The 20,618-nt window shown below is 39.1% G+C and overlaps 1 protein-coding gene across 1 annotated transcript in view; it reads left to right on the forward strand.

The window, feature by feature from the left end:
- The window catches only part of PTPRD (protein tyrosine phosphatase receptor type D), a 1,658,801-nt gene that overhangs the window by 567,961 nt on the left and 1,070,222 nt on the right, over positions 1–20,618 (forward strand). Inside the window, exon 7 of the mRNA XM_045020490.1 lies at positions 13,843–13,886. The gene's annotated coding sequence lies outside the window, so the exon portion shown is untranslated. The remainder of the gene's footprint in view (positions 1–13,842; positions 13,887–20,618) is intronic.

Below are 20,618 nucleotides of genomic sequence, written 5' to 3' on the forward strand. Positions count from 1 at the left end.
ATATATCTGGACTACTAGATGTGTGGGCACAGAAACCAGAGAAATTCTAACCACCCAGAGTGTCTATTTCAATATACATCTCCCCATAAGTATACACAGCTTGTGTCATTGGAATTGGCCATTATTCTGCTTCCTTAAAATTTAATACAGTTTAAAAATTAATTTAAAAAACCAGAAAAAATAATTCTAACTGGAAGCAGGGTTTGTTGATATGGGACTGATGAAACTGAAGGGAGACTCTCCTATGGATAAGCATGTCTTTATGCATCTCACTTGGTTTGCAGTACATTCACCTCTATAGTTTTCTCAGCATGCTGCAATAAGAGTATGTCTGTAGCCCACACACACACCCACACACCCACACACACATATATAGACAAGCTTTTGCTATATTATAGGCCTTTGCTATGTTACTCACCAAACTAGTAAGGACAGTTTTAAGGTAGGTTCAAACTGGGCAGGTGACAAAAGCCCACAGATAGGTGTAAAAAAAAAGGGAGGGGGAACTTTAACAGAGAGTTAGGTGTTGGGGGAGACATGGAAAATTACAATGGAGTCATAATAACAACAAGAGGAAAATCAGTGGAGAAATCTGCTCAACCTTTTCAGTGTCCATACACAAATGCAAGGAGTATGGGGAATAAACAGGAAGAACTGGAAGTATTAGTACATAAGCAAAATTATGCTTTAATTGGCATCACAAAGACTTGTTAGGATAAATTTCATGACTGGAATATTGGTATAGAGGGGTATAGCTTATTCAGGAAGGACAGGCAGGATAAAAAGGGAGGAGGTGTTGCATTATGCGTCAAGAATATATACCCTTTTTCTAAAGTCCAGAAGGAGGTGTGAGGCAGTTGAAATTCTCTTGGTAAAGATAAAAGGGAAAAAATGGTGGTGGTGTCATGGTAGAGGTCTAATGTTGGCTGCGCAATCAGGAAGAGGAGGTGGATGAGGCACATCTAGAACAAATAACAGAAATATCCGAAACAGATGACCTGATAGTAAGGGGGCACTTTAACTACTCAGACATCTATTGGAAAATTAATATGGCAAAATAGAAAGTGTCCTATAAGTTCTTGGAATGTATTGAAGACAACTTTTTGTTTCAGAAAGTGGAGAAAGTAACCAGTGGGACAACAATTTTAGAGTTGATTCTGACCAACAGGGAGGACTTGATAGTGAATCTGAAGGTGGAAGGTAATTTGGATGAATGTGATTGTGAAATGATAGATTTCCTGATTGAAAAGAAAGGAAGGAGTGAGAATGGCAGAATAAGAACAATGGACTTCAAAAAAGCAGAATTTAGCACACTCAGAGAACTGATAGATAAGGTCCTATAGGAAGAAAATATAAAGGAAAAAGGAGTTCAGCAGAGCTAATAGTTTCTCAAGGAGGCAATATTAAAAGCAAAATTGCAAATTATCTCAATGCAAAGGAGAGATAGGAAGAATAGTAAGAGGCAAATGTGGCTCCATCAGGAGCGCTTTAATTACCTGAAAATCAAAAAGTGGGAATATGGACAAATTGTTAAGGACAAGTATGGATGAATGAAATCAGAAAGGCTAAGGTGCAAAATATGTTACATCTAGCAAGAGATATAAAAGGCAATAAGAAGAGGTGCTTTAAATATATTATGATCAAGAGAGAGAGAGAAAGGAAAGTGTAGGTTCTATATTTAGTGGGAAAAGAGAGCTAGTAACTGATGACATGAAGAAGGCTGATGTGTTTAATGCCTATTTTTCATTAAAATGTTAATGGTGACCAGATACTCAATACAATTAATATTGACCACAAGGGAGCAAAACATAAGGCAAAATAAGGATGGAATAGGTTAAAGAATTTTAGATATGTTAGATATATTCAAGTGGGCAAGGCCTGATTAAAGTAGTTGAAGTGATCTCGGAACCATTAGCAGTTATTTCTGAGAATTCATGGAGGACTGGAGAAGGGAAAACATAGTTCCTGTCTTTAAAAAGAGGAACAAAGAGGACACAGGGAATTATAGACCAGTCAGCTCAACTTGGAAAGATACTGGAACAAATTATTAAACAATTAATTTCTAAGCATCTAGAGGAAAATAGGGTTATAAGGAATATTCAGCATGGATGGTCAAGAACAAGTCATGCCAAACCAACCTAATTTACTGCATTGATAGTGTGAGTGGCTTAGTGGATAGGGGGGAAGCAATAGAAATGATATATCTTGATTTTGGTAAAGCTTTTGATGCAGTCCCAGATGACACTCTTATAAGCAAACTAGGGAAATGTGGTCCAGAGAAACATTACTATAAAGTAGGTGCATAACTGGCTGAAAGACCATACTCAAGTTATTAATGGTTTGCTGTCGAACTGGGAGGGTATATCTAGTGAGGTTCCTCAAGAGCCAGTCCTAGGTCTGGTACTATTCCATATGTTCATTAATTACTTGTATAATGGAGTGGAGAGTATGCTTGCAAAATGTTTGGATGACACCAAGCTGGGGGTGGTTGCAAATACTTAGGAGGACAGAATTAGAATTCAAAATGACCTTGACAAATTGGTCTGATTTCAACAAGATGAAATTCAATAAAGACAAGTGAAAAGTACTGGACTTAGGAAGGAAAAATCAAATGCACAGCTACAAAATTGGGAATAACTGGCTTGGTGGTAATATTGCTGAAAAGGATCTGGGGGTTTACTGGATCACAATGTGAATATGAGTCAACCATGTGAAGCAGTTGTGAAAAAGGAGTGTCTCATGGGATGACGATTTTGCACAATTGACTTTCATGTTTATTTGTATCAACTACAAATGCAGCTGCGTCCTTAGGGCTCTTAAATTCAAGGTCTAGGGTAATCTAGCACTTCTCCAGCAGTCCTAGACCACTCAAAGGAGATGAGATAAGAGTAGGGCTATAGCCCTGCCTTCTTAATGCACCAGAAAGCAGAGTTAGGCTTGTGTGGGGAAAATTCACACTCTTTAAATAGTTCTGCACACATTGTTCTGGGATACAGTCCCACAGTATTTCCAGAGGCTTCTGACTCCGTCGTCCAAACTGCTTCTGGGAAATCCTGAGGATGCACAGCCCCTGCTCAGTTCCCACTCTCTTTCTCCTCCTGATGCTGCCTGTAACTTAAAAGCCATCATATAGCTCTTAAACTGAAATCATTGCTACATATAGGATTATATCAATGTGTACTGAAAATTCAGGCACCTTCTGAGTGGAATGTGGCAGCTGTTTAACAATGAACAGCAACACTACTCATCAGTTTAGGACAGTGAAAAAGAACATTGTATCTAATTGAAACTGCAGGAGAAATCCTGGTATACAGAATGTAATTACACAAGCTGGAATGGATCCAGGACACTAAGGTTAGCATACATTACTTTTTTTCTTTCTTTTTTTTTTTTTTTAAGAAAGGAAGGTGCAGGGGAATGTGCCATGGTTCAACCAGTGATCAGGACCTCATTTATATATGTAGCATCCAAAAGGGAGACCACTATATTAGGGCATCAGTATACTGCTAACTCAGAAAGAAAAGTGATACATATTGAGGTCTTCTAGCCAAGAACAGGTCTGGATAAACCCTGCCTAATTTGTGAGATATGACAGATAGGAGTGTGCAACCCTCTGAAATGTGATCTCTTTGTATTTTATCTCTTTTGGAGCTAAATTTAGAAATAAAATAAACGGGCTAAGTAAAAAATGAGGAAGTTGATGTGAGTTTGTGTAAGAAACGTAACATACATTATGAGGGGTGTGATAGGGTAATGTGGAGATATTAAAAACATCCTTTTACCTTACTACATCCTCCTGTTGGTTAGTTTTCTTACAACCACCCAGCTTCTTTGCCTGCTCATCTTAACTCACATCACCATTTATATTCCCTTTAAATCTATCTCTTCCTCTTTGGCCTCTTCTTTCCTGTGTAGTTGTGCAAATAATAATAATAAAAAAAAATCTTGATTCCCTTCATACAGTCACCTCCACTCTACCAAGTTTATGAAGAAGAGAGTGTTCACTCTTGAGAGATGGGAAGAAATTCCATACTATAGGGGTTGTACATGCTCCCCTCTGCAGCGCTCTCTCAAAGGAAAGTTAAATGTAACTAGTACTAAGCAAGCCATAGAACAGAGGTGTTGTATGAATACGGTTTGCAGAGTGCTTTGGGATCATGTCAGATAAAAGGTTTTGTATATGTGTGCAATTATTATTCGCAGTGTAGTTGTGGCCATGTTGGTTGGTTTATTATTTATTATAAAATATTTGAAGACAAATGTAAAACTTTATTTTTTCTTAAAGCAAAAGATGTTTTTCTGTCTTAAAAACACCTTAAAGCTATCTCTTGCTTTATCTGAAATTAGTTGGAATTTTTCCACTGTTTTCAGTGGGACAACGATCTGTTCCTGAAAACATAATTTAATTCACTTATTTATATTATCATTCTGGTGTGCCCCTCTCTCTCATGGGGTAAAGTCTTTTTACCCCAAAATCTAAGTGAGAAGAATTAAATTGTTTGAATTGATCACAGTACATTTGTAAGGCAATACTGTACATGTATTTCAAAGAAGTCACTACTGGAGGGCTATGTAGTGGAAGTAAACAGTGGTTAAGGAGAAATTGTACAACGTACTTTCATTATTTCGTTGTTTGAAATAGTTCTACTGATATTTGTTTTATTGTTGCCTGGGTTTTTTGTTTAGGATGGTCTTTGGTTTGATTTGGTTTTTGTACAGTAAAAAAAATCATAGAAAGCCCTGATATGCGCTGTCCTTGTTTTTGAAATATTGGAATTATACACCTCACAAGCAAGCATGGTATGATGGGACAGATAGGATCTACATTGGCAATGAGAGATTTAATGAAAGCCTGTGGACCCAACTGGCCCTGCTCGGCTACATTCAGAGCAAATGTGTGTCATGCAGAAGCAAATTAAAAGGAGGAGAGCTAGCCCAGTTCAGGGCTGTCCAGGAAGAAAACAGAGCTCTGCTGGAAGGGATGGCCAGACCTGGAAGGTTTGGTGAAGTATTGACTGTGTAAAGACAATCCCTGAATAGAAGGGTAGAATCCTTCCCTTTTCCAGGTTTCAACAGAGGACCCTGTTTGAATTATTTGTTTTGTTCCTGATTTCTTTTGGACCATAGCACCCTGTTAGGAGGACTAAATTATGCCTTGGCCAGAAGGCCAAAGCACTGCTGTGTTGGACCTTACAGAGACTGCGACCTTCTGGTGGAGAACTATGTCTGGGTGAGTCGTGCCCTTACAGGCCACAAGCAGGCACTGCAGTGACGACCCAGTCACACTTGGTGGAGAATGCAGGCCCAGTTCTAGCCCCTGGGAAGGGCTCAGGTCAGGGCTTGAAAACACACACACACACACACACACACACACACACACACACACACACACACACACACACACACACACACACACACACACACACACACACACACACACACACACACACACACACACACACACACAAAGCAGCACTATGGATATGCAGCAACTCCTCAAAAGGATAGTGGAGCAGGATACCCAGCAGCAACAGCAGATCTGACAGTGGAGGGCCACCTAGCCACAGCAGCTCATCTGAAACTCACCAGCAATAGCAACAGCAGGTGCAACAGGTCACAACCCTCTTCTGGCCACCTACAATGTTTTGGCTCTCCGCTATGGGTCTGGTAGGGACAGGTCCAGTGATGTGTAGAATACTGGTCAGATTCAGGAAGATGGGGCCTGGAGATGATCCAGCGCCCTGTCTTGAAACTTCTGAATGGCTGAAAGCGGCAGCAACATCAGGGGTACTCCATGGGGCCGAGCAGTTGGCTCTGGGTGATGGGAAACATGGCCAGGGGGTCAGCATCGCAAACATCTCCTCCAAGGCCCACACTGGCCAGGGTTCAAGAGATCCAGGAAATGACAGGGGTCATGGACAGCTTGGTCCAAAGGGAGCTGGGGCAACCCAGACTGGACTCAGCTTGAGAATCCATGGTCTCTGAAAAGGAAACCCCTGGTTGGAAGAGGAGTGGCCCATGTAGAAAGGTTTATCCAGGAGATGGGGATGGGTCCCAATGCTAGCCACCAGGGTGATGGTGTTTGGCAAGTCTGGACTGCAGAGGCCTAAGCATGCTTACCAGGGCCAGCTAATCTCACTGTCCATGTTAAAGTAGAGGGGATAGATGCAACAGTCCTAGGGGACTCGAGGTATGGCCAGACCCTCGTGAAAGACTGTATCAATTCCAGGGCCTCCCCAGGACATGATCCACCTACGAGTGTATGATTGGGGACATACGGCTTTATCCCAGCACAGAAATTCAGCTAACTGTGGGGGAATATATAACATCCCTAATGATTAGCATGGCTGCATCTCAAGCCTACCTGTTATAGTAGGCTGAGACTGGGGGACCTGCTAAAAAAGTTTTTGGAACCCTCAGAGAACACAGGAGCCCTGACACCAGCTTCCCTGTGCTAGAGGGTCAGGACCCAATAGACCTTGCCACTGTAGAGGAGGTAGTTGCAAGAAACTGAGTAGATGGTCAGGCCTGGTGGTTGAAGCAGTGGTGGTCAGGCCTAGTGGTCAAAGCAGTCATGCCTGGTGTTTGGGCCAGAGATGAGAGCTAGTGGCCAGAGCAGGAATCAAGAATGGGGTTGGAAAAGGGCAGAGGCAGGAGCAGATACAGGGTGGGGCTAGGGCTGAAACAGGAGCAGGAGCAGTCTGTCAGAACTATCAGTCAGTGTTGGATACTTCCAACAAGATAGCCACATTGACCTGCTCTCACTGGGAGCCTGTAAGTCTGCCCTTGGGGATCACCTGGTTAGATCTGTGCCTGTGGATTGGCTGAGCCTTGGTTGATTGATGTGAAGCCCTCAGGTAACCAGGCTCAGGGATGACTCATCAGGCTCAGACTGAGGGATGACTTATCAGCTCAGCAGCATTTATCAGACTCAGAGATGATTCACTGCAGTAGCAGAACTGGATGAGGGAAGTTCCAGGCAGTCAGATGCTTCTTTGGTACCATGGTCCAAACGAGAACTGGGGGTTGCCCCCTTTCCCTAAACTGATATTCTGACCAGGTTGTCTAACTTTGTTGAAGAGCAAAAGAGAGACGAGAATTTAAACTGGGCCTATGCACAGGTGTGAGGTGAGCCATTATTAATGAGAAGATAGTGGACCCCAAGCAAGCTGAGATATTTCCTCATAGTGAGCAATTGCATTGTCTGGAGAAAGACCACTAAACCAGGGAGGTCTGAACCTAACTCCTGGTTCCCCAACCCTACTCCAAGGAAATCTTGCATTTGGCCCATGCCACTCCATTTGCTGGGTATCTGGCAAGGAAAAAACCCTAGTTTGGTTCCTGGCCTGTTTTTTCTGGTCTGGGGGTATAAAAAGGTCCAAAAATTCTATGCCTCATGCCCAGATTGTCAAATTGACCTGGATTAGTGAGATAATCCATGTGTTGTTATACTGATTTATTGGGCATTCCTCTATTAATGTATTGTTTTTGGTTAATGAGGGGAGGAGGGTGTTCAGAAAATAATGGCTGAATTATCAGCAGTGGAGATACTACTTTCAGGTTCCAGCCATAGTTGCACTGTTTTTTTGCTAGGACTGGATGCCTAGAGAGAACTAAATGGTTAAACAGATTCTCTGGAGAGCGAGAGAGTGCAGAGTTGTCAGTGAGCTGTTCCTGAGGAGAACAGACTGACAGGGAGAATTATGGAGACAGGTCCTACAGGAAAGTTTGAAGCACCTGGGGCCTCCCCAGATTTCCAGGGGAAAGTAATGCTTAGTGAAGACAAAGATGCATATAAACCCTATATGGTTTTAAGATCTTTTTCTCTGAAATCCCTTGGTTCTAAATAAACAACACTTTGCTTTAAGAAAGATGTCTGGTTACACTATACCATTGGTCATATCTCCTGGAAGGAACTGAACTGCTGGTATTGACCCTAATTTGGACCTCATGACATAATTGTGGTTCATACCAGAGGACCTCAGTGCAAAACCCAGTCTGAGAGTGGGAAAATCATGTGATTCCACCCCCAGAGACAGAGAGAGGTAATGGCTTGAGGCCTGAGAGGGAGAGACTAAAAGGTGTCAAAGGTGCAGTTAGCCTGGGAACAGTGACAAAGGTAAACAATGCATTTGCAATAGTGGAAAGTAAAAAAATGGAATAAGGAGCTTAAATTTGGTTTTAAACAGCGTTCTTGTTGTGTGTCCTCTTTCCAAGAACACTACAGTAGGTTCACGTAAAGGACAAACACAAAATGAAACTCATAGGGAAAAATGCCCTCAAGTGAATTCATAGAGATAACTATATTATCAGCAGAGATGTGCCTGTGTTAATTCTGTGCATTGCATGACTTGCTCAGACAAGATTATCTCTAGGAGAAATTTAAAAGGAACAACAGACAAATACTACCTTACCATCATGTAATCTATTGATGGTACAGTGGGATGACGTGTTAATGTCAGTATTTCAGGGTGATAATATTGTGCCTTTACCATTTATTACTCAGAGGTGGAATCAGCTGCCAGAACTAATACAGACCACTTACATGTATTCTGACCCCATCATCCTGGGAGATACTGGTGCTCTTTTATGAGCTAATAGGAGTCAGTTCAGGCATAATTCCAACACTACTGTCACTGGAAGTTAACATAGCTGATCTCATTGGTTACAACAGTAGCTTGCAGCGCTCTTGACAGATGCATAAAATTAAGAAGAGTTATTAGGAGTACAGTAAAGTAGGGTTTTTTATTTTTAAAGAATTATTGTGTTTACAAGTTCAGATGCTGTGACTATGAACTCACTTTTATTATCACATACATGCAAACATATAAAGAGCCTGGTGTAGGCATGATAATGTAGCTGCACAATTATCCTTCATTTATTTGCTGCCTAATTGTGTTGCACAATCTAATTTTTTATTAACAAAAAAAGGTTTCTAGCCTATGATCGTGAAGATAATCTTCAGAAAATTAAACAAGTGTAAACCGACATAGCGATATGTGTCCAAATCTGAAGAGAGCTTGAAACAATAGCCCCCATTCGTTTCTGAGCTGTTAACTTTGAAGTCTGCACTTGAAAGTTGATACTTTAAAATCAAAACATTGTTAAAATTGTTAAATTTAAGCAAAATCTCAAGCGAATATACTTCTCTGTTGTTCCTGTATATAATGGCAAATATTGGAATGGGGTGCAATTGGATAACTAGTTACTGTCAAGAGTTGCTGGGGTGGGAAACACGAATTAAAACACCTCGCCTCCATATTTAAAGTCACAAGAAACACAGTGGGAAAGCACTTTTAGGTCTACAGAATGTTACCTTTGATTATTGATTTATGTCATGATAAAATGATTATATAGCTGCCCCTACAATTCCCAAATGAGTCTCTGTGGTGAGTGATTGCTACTACCAGAAGAATCTTCTGTGACTTGTTCTTTGTTTATCCACATGCCTTATATATTATTTTTACTGGTTGGAACTATTTTAGCAAAGGTGAAAAATGGAGGAAACCAATTTCTGCTTTATTCAGGTTTTCATAACACGTCCGTCAGCGGTTGCCTGATTTTGTTCTAACATCCTTTATGTAAAAAGACTATATAACATTTTGACTGAATATTAAATATTTTTGGGGGGGAGGGGGAGATGTATTGTAATCAGTAATACATGGTTAAAGAGTCCGTATGAAAATAATTTGTTGTGTATATTACCACAAAGCTAGTCAGTTGCTTTTGACTTAGCAGTTACTCACTGAGTAGATATTTATGAAAGTGTAATGCACTGTGCATGGAAGTGACTAGTTTGAGTTCTAATTCTACTCTAAGCTAGATTATATTTAAAAGAACAACTTCTGCTTTTGGATATAATACAGAAACTTAATTCCCAGTGAAGTCAGTTTACAGTTTTGAGTTCATGTTGACATCAGTGGGAATTGTGGCTTGTATCTCAGGACAGTGTTTGATCCAATATTTCTTATTTTCTGTAGAATATGACTAAATGGGCATATGGACATACAGCATTGAAAAGATTACCTTTCCTTGCTTCCTCTATTAATGTTCATTATGCAAGTGTTTGTAATGTGTTGCCTTAGTTATTCGGCTGGTGCCATTTCATTCTGAGCTCTTAGAAAGATTTTGATATTCAAAATAACTCTCTAGTTAACTCCCCCCACCCTGAGCCCCCCTGCTTTTTCACTGTGTATATTTGCCTTTAATTGACAAGCTGCTCTGAGGAATTAAGTATTCCCTAGCTGGCTGGCCTTTGTAAAGAAGATGATCCTTGAAGGCAATCAACAAACTGAAACACAGCATGTTTTCTTAGTTTGTAATACCTAATAAATCAATACCAGGCAAACATTCTTGCTTTAAAGGTTAAATACTTTAAGCCTTTTGATAGTAATTGATGTATTTTCAAGAGAGGTTTAATTCTGATAGTTTTTTAGTCCATTTCACTAACATTTGATTTAGACAGTAAATATTACATACTGCTGAGTAACACCTCTCAGCTTGTGCATATAAGTGCACAATACTCAGATCTGATTTGAAGACCCCCCAGCTTCAATTTTATTAAGAAATTACATTCTGTATATACAACTAGGGTGATCAGACAGCGAGTGTGACAAATTGGGATGGAAGTGGGGGGTAATAGGAGCCTATATAAGAAAAAGACCCCAAAATCAGGACTGTCCCTATAAAATCAGGACATCTGGTCACCATAAATACAACTCACTTTTGCCCAGTAGCCTTAAGTCTATGGAAACACATTCATGCCCCCACATGAGATAGGTAAATAATGAAGAGGAAAGGTCACTGATTCAGAGTGATCTGGATCACTTCGTAAACTGGTATAAATGAACAATGTGGATTTTAATATGGATAAATATAAATGTGTACATTTAGAAACAAAGAAGTATTGTAAGTGACTTCGGGGTCCAAATTCCTTTGACTTACAATAAGCCTTAGCATCCTAAGGCACTCAGTTGCTTTTGGAAAATATACCCTTAGTCTTCAAGGGAGAGGATTTAAAAGATACAAATGTCTAATTTTCATTGAAAGTCAGTAGAAACTAGGCACCTAATTGTTATTTGTGCCTTTGAAAATATTACCCGAATAGCATAGAAATTCTAAAAAATACACTAGTAGGTTTAAAATAAATGTAAAAATTCATAATGATTTGTAATAAGGTTCCTACTAATAGTTAATGCTTACCTCTTATCTAGTGCCTTTCATTTGCAACACAGGTATTCACCTCATAACTTTTCTCATGAGAGAGGAAGGTGGGCAATTGTTTGTCTGTTTGCAAGTTGCACCTGCAGATGTATTTGCCTTTCTCTTCACTCTCTCTCCACAAAACCATATTGGATTTGTATTTGTTTTCCTGTACAGAACTCTATTGAAGTGAGTAGAATGATTGTAAGCAAGGCTGTGTTAAACGATGGAAAGTTTTTATTGGAATTTCACACAAATTGTCATCATTTTGTTTCACAAAGTTTTGAATTCTTCACAGTGTCATTTTTCTTGTAACACATTATAAACACACATCTGTATTATAGATAGTGTGGAAGGAATCCTATGAACTCTTTGGCACTGACTTTCCAACTCTCCATGGGAGGGACAAAAGGAGGGGCTCTATGGAAAGCAGCCTTTAAAGAGGATGTGGATGTGTCTCAAGGAAATTGAAGGAGTGGGTTCCTTCATCCCTGTGTGACTCTAGGCAGATGCATGGTCTGCCTAAGGACAAGGATAGGTGTTGTACAGCATATTATAGTGATTTGAGAAAGCCATGCTTGCAAGTGGTAACAAGTTTGCAGTTTCCATGTGAGAGAAACTCACCCTTCCGTCAATTTGTACTGTTAGGTCTCTGGGTTTTAGGTGCTTTGATTTAAAAATCCTTCTGTATGCTTCAGCTGATCTTGCAGATTTCTAACTTAAAAGGAATTCAGGGTTAAACATGGAATTTGAAGAAGTTGCTAGAATTATCTTTCATTTCAAATACCTCTCCCCCTACAAATGTAGTTCCAGAATTAATGCAGAACATGCTGTACTTCTTTCCATGGCTTCATGGAATATCTTCATGCTGACAGATATTGATCAGCAAACCCAGCTTGAGACATTTTGACAAATGTGACAAGTGACAAAATCAAGTCACTGTACTTAAAGGTGAACTGCAAAAGCTTTTTTTTTAAAAAATCCAAAACTCTGTAAAATTCCTAAGGAAGTGTTTATGTAGGGGGATGACGGCCCTGCACTAAAAGCAGGGAGGCCGTTGTCCAGGCTTGCCAGAGGAAGATAGTAGTGCTTTATGATGGGGGAAGGGAGGGAACAAGGTCAGAAACTGCTGCAAAAGAGGTGGTGTTGGTCAACTTTGCAGCACTGACTCACCTCCTTGGAACGTAAGGGCGAAAGGCTGTAAAGGTGCAAGCTCTGGCATTGGAAACCCCTTTCTCCACGTAGCAGGCAAGGCAGGAGCGGGGGTGGGGAAGAAGGCAGCCAAGCTAATTGCTGGTACCTCCTTGTGGTGGGTGTCCAGTGCAGGCACTCCATAGGGAAGGCAGCCAGTGACCAGATAAATGGCCTGGTAAAGGACTTAAAAAGGAAGTGTTTAAAAAGGAATGGAACGGCATGGGGTTTGAGACTCCTATGGTTGGAAAGGCAGGGAGACAACCCCCCTTTCTTATAGCCCACCTTACCCCACCCAGTGGGGCTGGATGGTAAGGTCCCAGCAATGGATTTGCTGGAGGGACCCAGATGGAGAAAGAGCGGGAGCTGGTGAAAGACCTCTCCACCCCCCGGTAATTAAAAAATAAACGGGGTTTACCAGCACTGTACACTTCTATCTGCTGGGTAGTGACAGACATCTAATAATAAAGCTGTGGCCTGATTAAATCCATATCAAGTGTCTCCTGTCCTTTCGGTATAACTGGACAAAGTATATACCTTGTTTGAAGAGCAGGGCTAATTGCAGCTTTTCAACATTTTAAAAAAGCAAAGCTTTCATAAAAGCACAGCTGCCGGCTTCCTGGTGTCTTTTCCAAAATGATTGAATTCACAGCTACCTGTATCGTGAACACAGGTTGAAAAGATTTAGTCTATTTTAATCCCTTGTTTTCATCCACTTTGTTTGACAGTTATGATGTTACTTCTTGTATCAGAGAAACTAGGATTTATATGAATTGTTTCTTATATGTACTCCAAGCATACTACACTGTGATATTTTGCATATTCAGTCATGTCATAAATTGAGTACATATAATGATTAATGTAACACATGGCAACACAATTTGTCATGAATTTTGGACTCTTTCACTTGCATTCTGACCATTAATCCTTCTCCCCTAGGACTTAATCTAAAACTCCAAATCTACAAACAGCATCGAACATTTACTTAGTTTATGAAAATTGTAGTATGGAATTTTTTTCTCTGCTATAGCACAAAACTCTTACAATAAAATGTGCTTGTGAATTTCATCTACAGTAAGAATTCTTAGCTCTTCTTGAATAGGTATGAGAAGAAAAATAATCATTTTAATGCCAACCATCTACAAATTGTGAACTAATAAGGGCCTATTTTATCTTCCATTTGTATGTGCTACTACTAGTAACATTAATGGGAGTTTCACTTTTTTTCCTTTTGATGTGTATTTTTGTTGCTGATGCTGTCATTAATTGACCTAATTCTATATAAAGCCTTTGAAATGGTTATAAACAAGTATTCTTTCAAAGGACTGTTGCAGAAAACAAGTGCTATTTCACATACAAGATTCTGAATAAAAAGAGAAAATATCTCACACACAGTAATTAATTTAAACAGTGGTGATATAAAATGTTCTTTTTCAATTTTTGTTTTAGATCTCTATCCTGAGAGACAACAACAGGATGTGCCTTGGAGAAGAGTAAGTTAAAGAGACCTTTACATTTGAGTACATTTGATATTTTTATAATAGTTAGTTACTGTGATTTAAAGATTTTAATGACTTATGAGTTTAAATTCAGTGTATCTTGTCTATGAATTAGAAAAATCAAGCCATTCCACTGAGTCCACAGTGGCATGTGTGCTAAATTGTGCACCTGCTTCTGCCTTCCTTATTCAAGCAAAACTCCCATTGACTTCAGTGAGAGGTTTGAATAAGAAATGCTGAAATTGGTACCTCCGACGCCGGTATTAATAAGCTTTCAGTGAGTAAAAGTAAATGTGAAACACTTACCAGAATAAATAAGAGAGTTTCTCAAGAGCTCATAAAAAGCCTTAAAAAAGAGGTAGTGTTCACTCTTATTGTTCCTTAAAATAATTTCCCACTAGAAAGTACCCAAAGGATACATGAGCTAAAAAGTGGCAGAGAATTATGAAATAGTGGTGTGGGTAAATGCACTCATCAGTGGTAATTGCTGCCTTTTCAATTGTGTGTGTGTATATGCTTTATAGCCAAAAGAGTGCTCACAAATTATATATTCTTCTGTGTAATCTACATGTAGATTCTACATGTTAATCTCCATGCTTTTCTCCTTTTAATTTCAACTTCAGAGTGTAATAATTCTGTTGCTCTACAGTACTTCTAAAACTGACTTGTTAATACAGTAAATGAAAATGGTAATATAGGATTTATATCACAAATATTAGACTTCACGAGGTTTAAAACTGAAATACTGCTTCCATGTTAGCATTGTTGTGCTTCTTGCATATTAATTTTTCTTCATCCCTAATGCATGTCATTTACTGCCACTGTTCAAATGCCATTATGGATTGAACATACCCAAGGAAATATAGAATCATAGAATATCAGGGTTGGAAGGGACCTCTGGAAGTTATCCAGTCTATCCCCCTGCTCAAAGCAGAACCAATCCCCAGACAGACTTTTGCCCCAAATTATGCCCCCTCAGCGATTGAGCTCACAATGCTGGGTTTAGCAGACTAATGCTCAAACCACTGAGCTATCCCTCCCCTCCCCTGTGCCACTGTCTGAGAACTTACAGAGAGCAAGTGAATGGATAGAGGCATACATCTTTCGTTGTGTCAGGGCTTTGGAATGGCATTTGGTAGGGAATGAGATCAAATGCAATACAACATAAATAAAGAGATATGACATAAAAACCCAGCACCTGATGCTGTCATTATTCTAGTCTTCTAATTCCACCATGCAATGAGTCTGAATTATTAACCTAAAATCACAATAGCTCTTCAAATGTAAATGATGAAGTAAAGGTGGTTTTGCCATAGATCCATTGATTCAATGGGATAAGTATTTGGACATTAGACCAAAATCCAGTCCCTGTTTCCATGGGAGCAGAAGTTCCCTAAATAGCAGAATAAGTGCAGTTTTACTGCATATGGTGTGGAGGCTAGATATAGAGGAACTGTCTTGGAGGAGGGTCCCCTGTGCATGGCACTTAGAAGAGGATCAGGAGTGGAGCTCCTTTCATTCTGCCCTTTCCCTAATACAGGAGGACCCTTGAAGCCTGGTACTACCACTAAAACACTGTGGGCCAGATCCTTAGCACATGTTATTTGTCAGAGCATGATTGCAGTCAGTGAAGCGATGCCAATTTACACCAGCTGACTATCTGCCTCTAAATCCTCGTTATAAGACTTTTCTTAATGATGTCCAATTGCTCCTCTTTGATGTGTTCTGTGAGCGTACACTAGAGTTTGTTACATTTACAGTGTACTCCAAGAGCCAGTTGGCAAAGCTCCACTGATTTGGGAGCTATGCTAATTTATAATAGTTCAGAACATGGCTCTTAAGTATTTTTTTTCCTAAGGTCCCTTGACTGTCCTACACCTGCTGAGGTATTTTCTTGTTTGTCCCAAGGCAATTAAACAATGAGGGTCAGCCTTATTCATAGAAATTCATATCCCAAAGGCAGCACAAGATAGGATCCACAATGAAGGAAGGGTAACGTTCTAAAGAAAAAAGCATACCATAAAATCATTACTCTGAAAATGTTATGTCATTTATAAGACCAAAATCTGAGCTAGATGTCCAACCATTTTAATGTAAAAAAGGGACCAGTTAGCTTCTGAAATGACCATATCTTCAGAAAGATTCTGTGTTGATGCACTCCACTTCATGCTGGTGGAAATAACACTGGCAAATCATTGGTGTCAATGCAGGAGGGAAAAATGGTATAATACAGGGAAATGTGGAGGTATTATGCCTAATGGCCTATTCCATTGATACAGACACCATACAGGGAGAAGAAGGGGTTAAAAGCAGCACCCGGGAAGCTGCACAGAATCCACTAATCAGGAAAGGGTTTATTGAGCCCACCAATAGGGGGAAGGCTTGCTGGAGCAGCCTATCAGGGACGGCAAGGGCCATATATAAAGAGCAGAGGGGAGTCTCTCCCTGGAAGACAAGGGAGGAGGTCTGGCTGCCTGAAGAAGCACCATACATAGAGCAGTTCTGGGCACGGGCAGCAGACTGTGAAAGTTAGCTGCTGGCTGACTACTGCCTGAGAGGGTGCTAGAGCTATTGGGGAAGTGGCCCAGGGAAAATAGGCAGCAGGAGGGAGGAGGGCAGTAGGTGGCTGCTGGCTATAGGTTCGCTGAGTCAGGATCCAGAGTAGCAGGTGGGCCTGGATCCCCTCACCCCCTTTGCCGGTATCCAAAGTGCAGTTTGCCCCTGAGGCTAGGGGCTGGACCTTGGATTGCAGTTGGCCACTGAGAGAAGTGGCAGGACTAAGGACTCCCCAGAATTGGGGAGATACTGGAATGGGGGCACAGCCAGATGACGACATGGTCCGGAGACGACGCGGGTCCAAAGAGTGGAGACAGCAGTGATGACAGGCGTGACACCACTGGCTGAAGGCGGACTGGAAGGCCTAAGAGCTAATTCCCAGGATGGCCAGCAGGAGGCGCCGCGGTTGTGAATCATGCCCCATTACAATTCCATATACAGACAACTTCAGGCCAGCCAGCACAAAACTTTATTATAGCAAATGCTGAAGCAAATAAATAAATAAATCACAGAGAAGCAACAAAATAATCAAAGTTTATATTATGAAATATATTAATATACATATATTCCCTGCACGTAATCTTCAACTGGAACAGTACAAGAAACAACGTGGGACAATGTAAAAGCTTTTAGTTTCACAGCATGAGCCAGACTGTTTGTAAAGTTAGATGAATTGATGAGTTCAGGCATCCTAGCCAATAGTTCAACCAAAAGCCAAAAGTTGTCAAGTGCTTTATTATGCAGTTCCTATGACTGTAGCTTGTGATACAGATTTCAGAACATAAATCATGGGCCAAACTCACTTACTGGCTTCTGCTGACATAGATGATGATGATGATGTCAGAGTCCTGGTGACATCAGTTAGCCTGGCAAGAGGTTGTAGCAGCACAAGATGTCTGTAACCTTCCCCTAATATCAGTCCTACAGCCAGTTAGCACTTCTCTGAAAGTAGGCAGTGCTGACCAGGAGGTGGGATGTTGTTAGGGCAGAAGATATGATGATTCAACATATATCCTCTGTAGCATGATTAAAAGGGATCCTAAATATCATCCAAAAAAGAATAAAGCTTTGCTTGCTTAGGAAGAATCCCAGTCAACTGCTCTCCCTGGAGAATGAACACTCCAGTAGGCCTTCATTGCTTCAGGAAGGTACACTCCATCACTGCGGGTGAGTCCGGTTTGAGGGCAGCTCCTAGAAAGTATATCAGATGCTGCTAAATTCTTTATTGAAAACAGAAACAAGAATTTGTGTGTCACGTAATATACGAATTTGATAAATGTCTTGTACTTCTTATTCAAAGGGCTGCTTTCAACTAATAATTTTAATGATCATATTGTCCTTGGAGAAAAATCAGTGCTTTAGTACATTCTTGGGGCTTGTTTTGTTGTTGTTTTTGTTGTTGTTTTCTCTCCCTTCCCCACCTCCGCAGGCCTTCATTTTAAACAAACTCTACTGGAAGTCATGGAATCAAGCCAAGAATTCTATCTCATGGCTTTTTAATGTACTGTGTTTTTGCAGTGATTTTATATTTACTAATTAATTACTTGATTATTTAATTATACCTTTATTATTATAAACAAGAATGTGTAGCACATTTTTGAGCTTTAGGAATGTGACGAGTAATTTGTAATAACATGAAAATTGCAATCAAAATGGTAGCCAGTTTTGTTTGTAAATTACTAAATATACTGATAGAAAGTTAAACGGTTGCCATATGAGGAAAATGTAATGTAAATTTATTTTCTGTGATGTTAAATGTAGGTAAGAACTATGGTGAAATAGTTCTTTTCTTGATCAGCAGTTAAGGTCAGAGTTTGAAAATAGCCCCTGAGAAAAAATATGCTGCTGCTGTTTTGCAACTTCTTATTAGAAATTTGTCGTCTTGTTATACCACACTATTGCTTACACAATCAATCAGTAGATAAATAAGTAGATGATGATGCAGCTAATCACTCTTGGGCCAGATTCACCGTTGTTACTCCAGTTTACATTGTTCAAACTGTGCTGCACTCAATAGAGTTACATCGATACCAACCCAAGTAACACAATGGTGAACTAAGCCCTGCTTTTCACATGTTATTATTAATACCCATGTGAACATATATAAATGAAAAGAATGTTTGAATGTTCTCATGAAATATGGAAGGTGGGGGAGAAATTAAATGGAAACAGTTTTGTCTGGCTTAAAACTTTTCCATGCTGTGTTTGCAAGTCTATACCATAGCATGCTTCTTGTTCACAACAAGCAGAAAGGGAAATTCATTAGAAACTGATTATAAACCCAAGTGAAACTGAATAGCTTATTACTGTTGTCCAAACTGAAGTAAGTACAAAAGTAAGCTATAAAGGTTTAAAGTAAATTTGATTTTACACTTCTTTCGTTATTAAAATGATACTGTATTATAAAATGAGTTACTGTATTAATTGTAATATAGGTGACAAAAATTGTTTCAGATATTTTAATACAACAGTATCCCTTTGAAGTATCATAAATGTCTTTTTAATATAGTACATCAGAAAACTTTAAAGTGTTATGTGTCCAGGTATTTTTCCTGTTTTTTGTTTGTTTGTTTAATTTAGTTTTAAATTCTTTTAAAATATCAGCTTCTAAAGATTATACTTAATTAAAACAGTGAAATTTGAATTGATCAGGTCAAATTAATTTGATATAGTTTGAAAATTATTACCCATTGCTACATTTTAAAATCCAGATATTTTTATCACTAGAGAATTACAGACATACAGGATGTGGCATTCTGTCTCTCTCAAAGAAACAAATATTCTACCTTTTCCAATATGAAATATGAATCTCCTTCTTATTATAAGCAATGCTACACTTCTCAGCTGCAGCGCAGAGTCGCCTCAGTTTACTCAGATATTGTGAATCAGATTTCAAGTGATTCCTTATTTTCCAGTTTAGCTTTATTATGTGTTTACCTACTAATAAGTTCCATGTAGGCATTTTTGTAACCCTTTGTACTGTTAAAGAAAAAGGATTTTCAAACACTAAAAATCTACGTGCAATTTGAAACTTGATCCCAGGACAGAAGAGAGAGGTTATTAGCCAAATATTTTTTTTTAAATCTAAAATAATTTTCTCTAGTTTATATTCATAATAGGGGGAAGTTCAATATTTCTACTCAAACAAAGAGGCTGGTAGACATATTTACAAAAGTCCTTATGATGTTTGCAGTCGACATTGCAGAAGACAACATTTATAAAACATTTGCAGTGCCTGGTAGGTGCCATGAATTCTCCTTGGGATTAGTGTTATTCAGATATTGTCTTTCATTTGATCTTCAAACACATTTTTTTTTCTAGCAAGAGCTTCTTAACAGCTTTAGGAAATTAAAACCTTTTTATATGTGTCATTATAATACCCTCTACGAATTTACTTTTGGGAAACAAGTGGCTGCAAAGCTTAAGACAGTTATAATTTTAAGTTAAAAAAAAAAGGCAAGCTGTATAAATGAAATAAAGATACACTTAGAGAAGTAAAAAATATTGCCTGTGACTGTTTCTTAAAAAAATGTATTGAATAAAACAGAATAAACAGTTATGGCACATTTTCCAATATCTTTTCTTTCAATGTTGTTATATACTGAAAGTGAGAGCGTATTGTAGCTACCCCCACCATCCTGTAATCATGTCAAAAGATAAAATATTTTCTTTTAAAAATGATTTCCTCTGAGTACTCAGTATGAGCTGAAATTTCCAATTTTTTTTTAAGTGGGAAAACGTGTTCTAAAGTATGGTAAGGGAAACCTGAAATCATTTTGGTTTAATTAAACCCCTAAAAGTTGGTGAAAAGCTTTTATTCCGTCAGATTCTACTTTCCTGTTTCTTTGCTAGGCATAAATTTGTAAGGAACTTAGGAATTTGGGGACTAAAATGAGTGACAAAATGGGGAGCACTGCAGAGATGCCTGCAGGTTTAGACATTAAGACTTGTGTGTGTTGTGTCAAGGCACCCTGATTTGCTTATTTACAATGTTTGTTTAATGTAACATTTTGCACTGCATCTGAGGATTTAAGATAAATGCAGTATATGTGAAATACATTTTTAAAAACAGAACAAACTGTAAAAACATTGGTATTTTAGTACCTGTGATATTTTTGAAAGTTTCTAATTTATGGGAATCATGATGATCCATCTTGTTCTTTTACAAAA

The sequence above is a fragment of the Mauremys mutica genome, chromosome 6 (genome assembly GCF_020497125.1).
Source record: "Mauremys mutica isolate MM-2020 ecotype Southern chromosome 6, ASM2049712v1, whole genome shotgun sequence".
Lineage (NCBI taxonomy): Eukaryota > Metazoa > Chordata > Testudines > Geoemydidae > Mauremys > Mauremys mutica.